The sequence below is a fragment of the Silene latifolia genome, chromosome 4, assembly GCF_048544455.1.
Source record: "Silene latifolia isolate original U9 population chromosome 4, ASM4854445v1, whole genome shotgun sequence".
Taxonomy (NCBI): Eukaryota; Viridiplantae; Streptophyta; class Magnoliopsida; order Caryophyllales; family Caryophyllaceae; genus Silene; species Silene latifolia.
In genome coordinates, this window is record NC_133529.1 from 84,494,745 (window position 1) to 84,505,320 (window position 10,576).

The 10,576-nt window shown below is 40.7% G+C and overlaps 2 non-coding genes across 2 annotated transcripts; both read right to left on the reverse strand.

Moving 5' to 3' along the window:
- Nucleotides 1-315: 315 nt before the first annotated feature.
- LOC141654221 (small nucleolar RNA R71) lies at nt 316-422 on the reverse strand. Its single transcript, XR_012547785.1, has one exon. It is a non-coding gene; the product is annotated as a small nucleolar RNA R71 (small nucleolar RNA).
- A 6,421-nt stretch (nt 423-6,843) lies between these two features.
- On the reverse strand, nt 6,844-6,950 carry LOC141654311 (small nucleolar RNA R71). Its single transcript, XR_012547872.1, has one exon. It is a non-coding gene; the product is annotated as a small nucleolar RNA R71 (small nucleolar RNA).
- Nucleotides 6,951-10,576: the final 3,626 nt, after the last annotated feature.

Genomic DNA, 10,576 nt, shown 5'->3' on the forward strand with positions numbered 1-10,576 from the left:
CCCACACCACAACACTTAACCGGAAATTTCATTGCAAAATCCGCATTTATCCAATTAGTTGAAAGGAGCCAATTTGGGGGGATGCCTAGTGAAGACCCTCATTCCCACATGGAAACTTCTTGTGACTATTGTGATGCGATTTCACAAACCGCAGTAACTCAAGACCAAATTCGATGGGTCTTATTTCCTTTTTCTCTAATTGGCACCGCAAAACAATGGTTGAAAAGCCTTGATAAAGCTACTCTTGGAATTGACTCTTGGAAGAAGTTGGCTCTAACTTTCTACAAAAAATTATACCCTCCGGAAAAGACTAACATGCTAAGATCTCAAATTACGAGTTTTAAGCAAAGGGATGAAGAATCTTTGTATGAAGCTTGGGAGCGATTCAAAGGAATTTGTCGCTCATGTCCTCATCATGGACTTAGCGAGTGGTTATTGGTAAAACAATTTTGGAATGCTCTTTATGAAGACTCAAGAAACATTCTCAACATGGGATCAAATGGATGTTCACCGAAGTTGACGATAATCAAACTTGGAACAAGATCGAGGAAATGGCGGTCCATAATTGACAATATAGTAGACCTCGCAAGGCTACTAGAGGAGGAAAGCATGAAGTAGACTCTATTACTCAATTGGGTGCTCAACTTAGTGCTCATATTGATACCATCAACTTGAAGTTTGAGAAGGCTATGGCTAAGCTTGAAGAAGCCTCAAAATCACCAAAGTATCATGTTAATGCCATGGTGGCATCTTCATCAATCCCAAGTGGGATATGTGAGAATTGTAGAACTTTGGGACATGACCAAAGTGAATGTAGGGGAACAAATGAGCAAGTGAATGCTTTTCAAGCATACAAAAGTGGTACCCCTTATTCCAACTATTACAATGAGAACACCAAATTCCACCCAAATCTCTCATACAAAAGCCAAAATGTCCAAAACCCTCAACCAACATACACCCCACCTCCCATGAGAAACCAAAATCAAAGACCCTTTTTCAACCAAAACCAAGGTTATCAAAATCAAACTCCATACAATCAACAAAATGACCAAGGTTTTGATGTTCAAAAAGCGGTCCTGCAAATGCAAAAGAATCAACACGAATTTTTCACTTAAATGCAAAAATATAGCCAGGCAAAAGACATCACCATCAACAACATCCTAGACCACACAAAAATGTTGGAAACTCAAATGACCCAACTAGCATCTTGAAGCTCTCAAAGACAAAAGGGGCAATTACCACCTCAAAGTAATCCCCCAAGACATGAAACGGTTAGTGCCATTCACTTGAAGAGTGGTACGAGATATGAAGGACCAAAGAAGCAAGTTGAGGATGAAGTTGTGGAAACTAGTGATAAGGAAAGAGTTGTGCAAAACTCAAGGGAAGAAGAACCCACCAATCGAGAAGTTTCAAAGAAAAGTGATGAAAAGGCCAAAGAGAAGGAGCCCATTTTGATTAGACTTCCATTCCCGAGTCGTCAAGCTAAGCCTAATTTTGATGACCAACTTGGAAAATTCATGGAAATTGTGAAGAATTTAGAAGTCTCGATTCCTTTCACGGAATTGATCAATCACGTTCCGGCCTATGCAAAGTACATGAAGGACATCCTTACGAAGAAGAAATCAATCCGGAAGCTTTAGCCTATTGCCTTCACTAAGGTGAGTAGTGCCATACTTCAAGGGAGTTCACCTCCAAAACTCAAGGATCTGGGAAGTTTCTCCATTCCATGCACTATTGGTGACACTACAATCAACATAGCTCTATGTGACCTTGGGGCAAGTGTTAGTGTCATGCAATATTCGGTTAGAAAGAGGCTAGGAATGGGAGAACTCAAATGTACCAACATCACACTTCAAATGGCGGATAGATCAACAAAGACACCTTTAGGGGTATGGGAATATGTTCCCGTGAGAATTGGAAAATTCTTCATCCCGGTGGATTTTGTTATTGTTGACATGGAAGAAGACTCCAACATTCCTATTATCTTAGGAAGACCTTTCTTGCACACCGCGGGAGCAGTGATCGATGTGAAGCATGGAGAACTCACCCTTGAAGTGGGAGATGAAACCATCACTTTTAATCTTGACAAGACCATGAGAGCTCCCCGATTGCATGAGCCATGTTATATGGTTGACCACTATAGCCGGAAGGATGATAGGAAGAAGTTGGAATTTCAATGGAAAAAGAGAGTGGATGATGCTCCATAAAAAGAGCAAGGAAATAGAAGCAATGAGAGCTTGAAAAGCTCACCCATGACAAGTGAAGAAGATGGCCTCATTGGCCAAGACAAGAAAGAAAGAGAGTTGTCTCTATCAACTCAAGAAATTTTTAATGATCAAGTAGACGAAGTTTGTGGTCTTTGGGATGATGAGTTCGAAGGGATATTCAATCCCTATATTGGTAATGCTATGAACCAAGACCATCATGGAGAACAACAAGTGCAAAAATCTATTGAGGACCTTTATCATGATAATGAGCAAGCTTTCCACTACTTCTTCAAGGTGTTGAGTAACATCAACATCACCTTGAACATGCCCCTTTGACATCTCACATTGGATGAGAGTTTGGCGGAGTCCTCCCTAAACCACCATTTGAAAATATTCGAACTCCCTAACTTGTATTTCAATTATTACATTGCATTTTTGTCATTCTTGGATTTATTTTTGGTGCCTTGATCAAGATATTCATCATTTTGAGAGAAGTTAGGGAGGGACTCATGATTTTATTGATGTGTAGTGCTTTACCTTAGTGTGGAGATAGCAGTTGCCTAGGCTATTCATGCCTTTTTAGTGGCCCTACAATGAAGAATACGAGAATTGAAGAATGAAAATGACACGGGTTACGAAGTACCCACGGATGGACCAGAATCCGTGTGGTCAAGGAGGAATCTGAGCGTCCAAATGGAGAATCCGCTCGTCCTGAAGAACCCGAGCGTCCAAGGTCACCAGACGCTCGTCTGGTAGAGCTGCAGAATACAAAAAACTGGTTTGTAAAAGAATCCGAGCGTCTCAGCTGAGAATCCGCTCGTCTCATTCTGGACGGCTGTCCTTCACAGAAGACGCTTGTCTTTTCAATAAGCAAAAATCTGGGAATTTCTCTGTAAAGGAATCCGAGCGTCCACATAGAAAGACGCTCCTCCCTCCACAAAGAATCCGCTCGTCTTAGAAGAAAGACGCTCGTCGTGTGGCGTCTTTTCCTGGGCCAAACATTGAAGAATCGGCCCGTCCCGATGCCTGGTCCGCTCGTCCTCTGCTGCACTTTCAAATATAACGGTTCATTTAAACCCCTTTTCTCCCATTCATTCTCATTTCTTCAACATACAAACACTACCCACTACCCAAAAACCCCAAAAACCCTCATCCTCTCCATCAACAAAATCAAATTTCCTCAACCAAACTCAACAAAATCAAATCCAAACTTCCTCACAACAAAAATTAATCACTCCTTTTGCAACAACAAGTGATTCAACACATAAATCTTTAACCTTTGTGTCGATTTTTAGGATACAAAGCAACATTCATTCATCCTAAATCGATTTGGGTATAACTAAAAATTGAAGATTTAAATCTTTCATTGGTGTAATCAAGCAAAGGAGAATGGCAAGAACTAAAGGAGGTAACAAGGCACCCCCAAAGAAGACACTTTCCAAAAGGCAACTAGCTCTTCAAGCAAAACAATTGTCAAAGGCATTGGTAGTCCATGAGGCAAGGTTGGAGGTTCAACAACAAGGTCCCCCTATGGAAGCTACAACATCAACAACTCCGGTCATTGAACAATTATCCAATTATCCGGAGATAACTTTCACTTCCGACCCTCATAGGGAGAAATTCATTCTCTTTGCTAAGAAAACCATCATTCCTACTAAGTTTATTTGTGAAGATGCATTGTCAAAATTGGGTGTTCTTGAACAAACCAAAACCTTCTTTGAGTCTATGGGATTGGGTAAATTGTTTACGATAAAAGAATTGACATACCCCTCCCTCACCTTGGAATTTTTAAGTTCTTTGAAAGTCACAAGGGTGGAGACTCGAACCAACATCGAGTTTCGTCTTGAAAATGTTGATAGACGCATAACTTATGGCGAATTGGGTAAGATATTAGGCCTTAGTGATGACCCGAAATATACAAAGACTCCTATCAAGTATGACCTCGCTCCTCTTTGGATGGCAATTTACGGAAAGAAATTCGTACGCTTTCATGATTGTCGTGCTCTCCTAGTCCACCATCCGGGCATTAGAGTATGGCATAAGGTCATTGGGAATACTTTGATAGCTAGAAATGGCACAAATCATCTTACCAAGCTCGATTGTATTCTTCTTGAGTCAACCTTGATCATAGGGAGGGAATTTACCAAGCCATACAATGCTCTAAGACTTTTGGTTGAACGATTGATGTGACCATAATTGGCGCATATTTAGCCCCCGAATTACCCTTGTTTCCATGCTTTTTAGTGCTTATTTGGGTCATTTATTATCTTTAGTTCTTTGTTTTGCATATTCTTTGAGATTTTGATCCCTTGGTAGGAAAGGAGTAAGAATCTTGCATTTTCATGGCAAATCAAGACTAAATTGATCAAATTCAATGACCAAGCATCAAGGAGGGACAAGATTAGAAGGCCTTTGTACATATCATAGTAGAAGAGCAATGTTGAGAAAAGATCCTTGAGTCCCCAAGGAAATCCCCAAGGAATTTATGAAGAAAAGGGAAGAAAAGAAGGAGTTACCACGCTGACTGACAATCCGAGCGGATTGTCAACAATCCGCCCGTCCTGCCCTTGCACAATCCGAGCGTCCCAGCTGGAATCCGCTCGGATTCCCCCTCAGCAATCCGCCCGGATTCCCCAGAATCCGCTCGGATTCCATCGCCCAAATCCGGCCGTCCCGACCCTAATCCGCCCGGATTCCTTCACAGCACGGGTTGTCTTCTTCAAGCTACGAAAAGAGAAGCCCTTCTCTCCAAAAATACCGGCTTCTCCTTGCTCAACTTAAAAAGTGTAATTACTAGTTTAACCCTTAGTTAACCCTAATGCATCCTCCCTAATTTTCACTATAAATACCCCATTAGTCTAATTAGAGGGGCATGTTCTTCTTATCAATAATTAGTGTAGTTAATATCAATCAAATCTCTCTTCAATATTGTAATCAAGTATTAATCAAGTTTTAATCCAAGTTTTAGTTCTTTAATCTCTCTTTTGTTCATCCTTTATTTTGGGTAATTGAAGATTATTTGGGTTATTATTGGGAGATTGACAACCTCTCAATCTAGCATTCAAGTACTTCTATTATTCTTGCTTTACTATTGGAATCATTAGTAGGTATAATCTCTTAATCCCTTTTTAATTATTGTTAATTACTTTCATTTATTCATCATGTTTCATATTGTTGGTATGATTGACAACCTTACTAGCATGATCAACATGATAATGAGTGAGTAGTCTCTTAGCTAGGGTTAATGGGTGATTAGGGGAAACCAACATGGGGAATGATTCATGCTTAAATTAATATGCTTTCATATCTTATTTGCTTGCTTGTTTTGATCTCAACTCATGCACATGTTATATTTGATGAAATGCTAAGCCTATGAATCCTTGCATTTACTATCATCTCCTATCTTTTCAATGAGGCTTGTAAGACATAACCCAACTCGAGTCTCATTAGACCATGCATGTTGTTGAGTAGGGAAGATTAAGTCGACTTGTAGGTGTTGTACAATCTAATCGATTCGGCCCGGGACCCAAACTTTCCTAGGATTGTAAGATATAACCCAACTCAATCCATCACAACAATAATTGCTTGCTTATAATTTGAGAACATGTTTGTATGATCATATCCCATGATTCCCCTATGATCCCATGACACCCTAGTGCCTTTAATCAATTGTTTACACCTCTTTTTATTCATCTTGCTTGTTTATTTTCATTGTTATTCTAGTTTAGTAGCCTTCTACATCAACCCAATTTGTGACACCCCTTAGACACCACTAGTTACAATAGAAATCTCATTTCAACTCCCGTCCCTTGGGATCCGACCTTTACTTGCCTCTTTACTAATTGTAGAGTTGCTTGTTAAGCTATAAATTGTGTTTTGATTCGACCGTGACCAACGACCACATCTATTTATTTGTGAATACGAAACGGACCGATCAAAAATGGCGCCGTTGCCGGGGACGGTGTTTGTTTGATTTAGATTTCCTTTTTGTTATTAGTTGTGTCTTTCTTCGCCTTGAGGAAGTAAAAATCCTCAAGGTTTGTTCTAATTGTTTTTAAGTTGTTTGATATTTTGCATGTCTAGAAGGTTACCAAGTGATTTGTTACCTTTTGACCGTGAAATCGAAAGAACCTTGACGAACAATAGGAGACTTGTTAGGAGGAATTTGAGAAGTGTTGTTCAACCCACTAGTGAGTTTGTCAATCCTTTCGCAATAGAAGGAGAAGAAAACCCATTACACAATACCCCACAAAATCCACCTACAATGCCAAAATTCTCGTCACACTCCGTACCCACCGAGGAGAATCTACCAAATGGTACTCCTACAACGCAACATCTCACCGGAAATTTTATTGCCAAGTCCGCCTTCATCCAACTAGTTGAGAGGAGCCAATTCGGGGGAATGCCTAGTGAGGACCCTCATTCTCATATGGAAACCTTTTGCGATTATTGTGATGCTATCTCTCAAACGGGCGTGACTCAAGACCAAATTAGATGGGTCTTATTTCCTTTTTCCTTAATCGGCACCGCAAAGCAATGGTTGAAGGGCCTTGATAAGGCCACCCTTGGAATAGATTCTTGGAAGAAGTTGGCTCTAGCTTTCTACAAAAAATTCTACCCACCGGAAAAGACCAACATGCTAAGAGCTCAAATTACGGGTTTTAAGCAAAGGGATGAAGAGTCTTTGTATGAAGCTTGGGAGCGGTTCAAGGGAATTTGTCGCTCATGTCCTCACCATGGACTTAGCGAATGGTTTTTGGTGCAACAATTTTGGAATGGTTTATATGAAGATTCTAGGAACATTCTCAATATGGGATCAAATGGAATTATCACCGAAGTTGATGACAATCAAACATGGAACAAGATTGAGGAAATGGCGGTCCATAATTCACAATATAGTAGACCTCGCAAGGCTACTAGAGGAGGAAAGCATGAAGTGGACTCCGTTACTCAATTGGGTGCTCAACTTAGTGCTCACATTGACACAATCAACTTGAAGTTTGAACAAGCTATGGCTAGACTTGAGGAAAACTCAAAATCATCAAAGCATCATGTCAATGCCATGACGGCATCCTCATCAATCCCAAGTGGGATATGTGAGAATTGTGGAACTTTGGGTCATGACCCAAGTGAGTGTAGGGGAACAACCGAACAAGTTAACGCTTTCCAAGCTTACAAAAGTGGTACCCCTTATTCAAATTTTTACAATGAAAACACCAAGTTCCATCCAAATCTCTCATACAAAAGCCAAAATGTTCAAAACCCTCAAACAACATACACTCCACCACCCATGAGAAACCAAAATCAAAGACCCTTTTACAATCAAAACCAAGGTTACCAAAATCAAAATCCATACAATCACCAAATTGACCAAGGCTTTGATGTCCAAAGAGCGGTCCTCCAAATGCAAAAGAATCAACAAGAATTTTTCACCCAAATGCAAAAAGATAGCCAAGCAAAAGAAACCACCATCAACAACATTCTAGCTCACACCAAGATGTTGGAAACACAATTGACTCAACTAGCATCTTCAAGCTCACAAAGACAAAAGGGGCAATTACCACCTCAAAGTAATCCCCCTAGACATGAAACGGTTAGTGCCATTCACTTGAGGAGTGGTATAAGGTATGAAGCACCGAAGAAGCAAGTTGAGGATAAAGTTGTGGAAGCTAGTGAAAAGGAAGAAATGGTGCAAAACTCCAAAGATGGAGAATCATCAAAAGAAGAAAGTTCAAAGAAAAATGAAGACAAGGCCAAAGAGAAGGAGCCCATTGTGATTAGACTTCCTTTTCCAAGTCGTCAAGCCAAACCCAAATTTGATGATCAACTTGGAAAGTTCATGGAAATTGTGAAGAATTTAGAAGTCTCAATTCCTTTCACGGAATTAATCAACCACGTTCTGGCCTATGCAAAGTACATGAAAGATATCCTCACAAAGAAGAAGTCGACCCGGAAACTTGAGACTATCGCCTTCACTAAGGTGAGTAGTGCAATACTTCAAGGGAGTTCACCTCCAAAGTTAAAGGATCCGGGAAGCTTCTCAATACCGTGTACCATTGGCGACACGACGATCAACAAAGACTTATGTGATCTAGGGGCTAGTGTGAGTGTCATGCCGTACTCGGTGAGTAAAAGGTTGGGAATGGGAGAGCTTAAATGCACCAACATCACACTCCAAATGGCCGATAGATCAACGAAGACACCATTAGGGATATGGGAAGATGTCCCCGTGCGAATTGGGAAGTTTTTCATCCCGGTGGACTTTGTCATTGTTGATATGGAGGAAGATTCCAACATTCCAATCCTCCTAGGAAGACCTTTCCTACACACCGCGGGTGCGGTGATTGATGTGAAACATGGAGAGCTCACTCTAGAAGTGGGAGATGAAAGCATAACTTTTAATCTTGACAAGACCATGAGAGCTCCTCGTTTGCATGAGCCATGTTTCATGATTGATCATTATAGCCGAAAAGATGAAAGGGAGAAATCGGAACTCCAATGGAGGAAGAAAATTGAAGATGCTCCATTCAAAGAGCAAGTGAATTGTGACAAGGAGAGCTTGCAAGGCTCATCAAAATCAACCAAGGAAGAAGAGGATGGCCTCATTGGCCAAGAGAAGAAATAGGGAGAGTTGTCTCCATCTAAGCAAGAGATTTTCAATGATCAACTCAATGAAGTTTGTGGTCTTTGGGACGACGAGTTTGAAGGGATTTTTAATCCCTACATTGGGCATGCCATCGATCATGATCAACAACAAGGGCCGCGGTCTATTGAGGACCTCTACCATAATAATGAACAAACTTTTGATTACTTCTTCAAGGTGTTGAGCAACATCAACAACACCTTGAACATGCCCCCTTGACATCTCATCAAGAATGAGAGTTTGGTGGAGTCCTCCCTAAACCACCACTTGTAAATATTTCTAACTCCCTAACTTACATTTCAATTCTTGTATTGCATTTTTGTCATTTTTGGATTTTTATTTACTTTGATCAAAATAATTGTCAAGTAAGAGAGAAGTGAGGGAGGAACTAACAACTTCAATTGATGTGTAGTGCTTTACCTTAGTGTGGGGATGGCAATTGCCTAGGCTATCCATGCCTTAGTAATGCCCCCACAATGAAGAACACAAGCCTTGAAAGAAAGAATGGAGGAATGAAAAAGGGAATGCGCTGTGCACGGATGGAATCAACGTGTACACGGGAAGAATCCGAGCGGATTCCAGAGAAATCCGCCCGTCTTATGCAATCCGAGCGCCCCTGCGGAAAAGACGCCCGTCTTGAATCGAGCTGAATTTTGGAATTTTCTTGATCGTCAAAGAATCCGAGCGGATTCCAAAAATCCGCCCGTCTTGAAGAATCCGGCCGTCTTGTAAAAAAGACGCCCGTCTTTGCACTGCTGAAGAAAACAAGCAAAAATCTCTGGACTGAAATCCGTCCGTCTTTGAAGAAATCCGCCCGTCCCGTGTTCAGCAAATCCGAGCGGATTGTACCAAATCCGCCCGTCTTTAGGCGAGCTTTTGCAAAGATTGAAGAAGCAGAATCCGCACGGATTGAGCCTAATCCGCACGGATTGCCCCTGCAGTTTTGAAAATTTCGGCCTCTTTATAACCCCTCCCACCTTCATTCATTCATTCATAAACACTACCCACAACATCAAAACCCTCATCCTCTCCATCATAAAAACAAAAACCCTCAACAACATTCAACAAAAACAAATCAAACCATCCTTCCCACAACAATTTAATCACTCCTTCTTCAACAAAAATCAAAATCAAGAACAAAATCTTCAACCTTTGAGTCGATTTTTGTTTTCATAAAGGCAAAGCCTTTCACCTTCAAATCGATTTGGGCATACTACAAATTGAAGATTTTTCATTCTTTTCTTGGTTAAGCTCATCAATGGCAAGAACTAAGGGTGCAACAAAGGCAACAAAGGCACCAAAGGCTAAGGCAGTCTCACAAAGGCAAAAGGCTCTTCAAACAAAGAAAGCTTTGGCTATGGTGGTGGCAACACCAAACTTGGAAGTGCAACAACAACAACAACCTTCTATGGGACCATCAACATCCTCTACTCCGGTAATTAATCAACTTTTGCATTATCCGGAGGTAACTTTTATTTCCGATACCCATAGAAATACCTTTGTCAAGTTTGCTATGAAATCTATTCAATCCACCAAATTCATATGTAAAGATGCCTTGGAAAAATTGGGTGTTCTTGAACAAACAAAAGCCTTTTTCAAAGCCATGGGGTTGGAGAAATTGTTTGAAACAAAGGAATTGACATACCCCTCCCTTGTCTTGGAATTTTTAAGTTCCTTGAAAGTCACCAAAGTTGAGAATAGGGAAAATATCGAGTTTCGTCTAGCT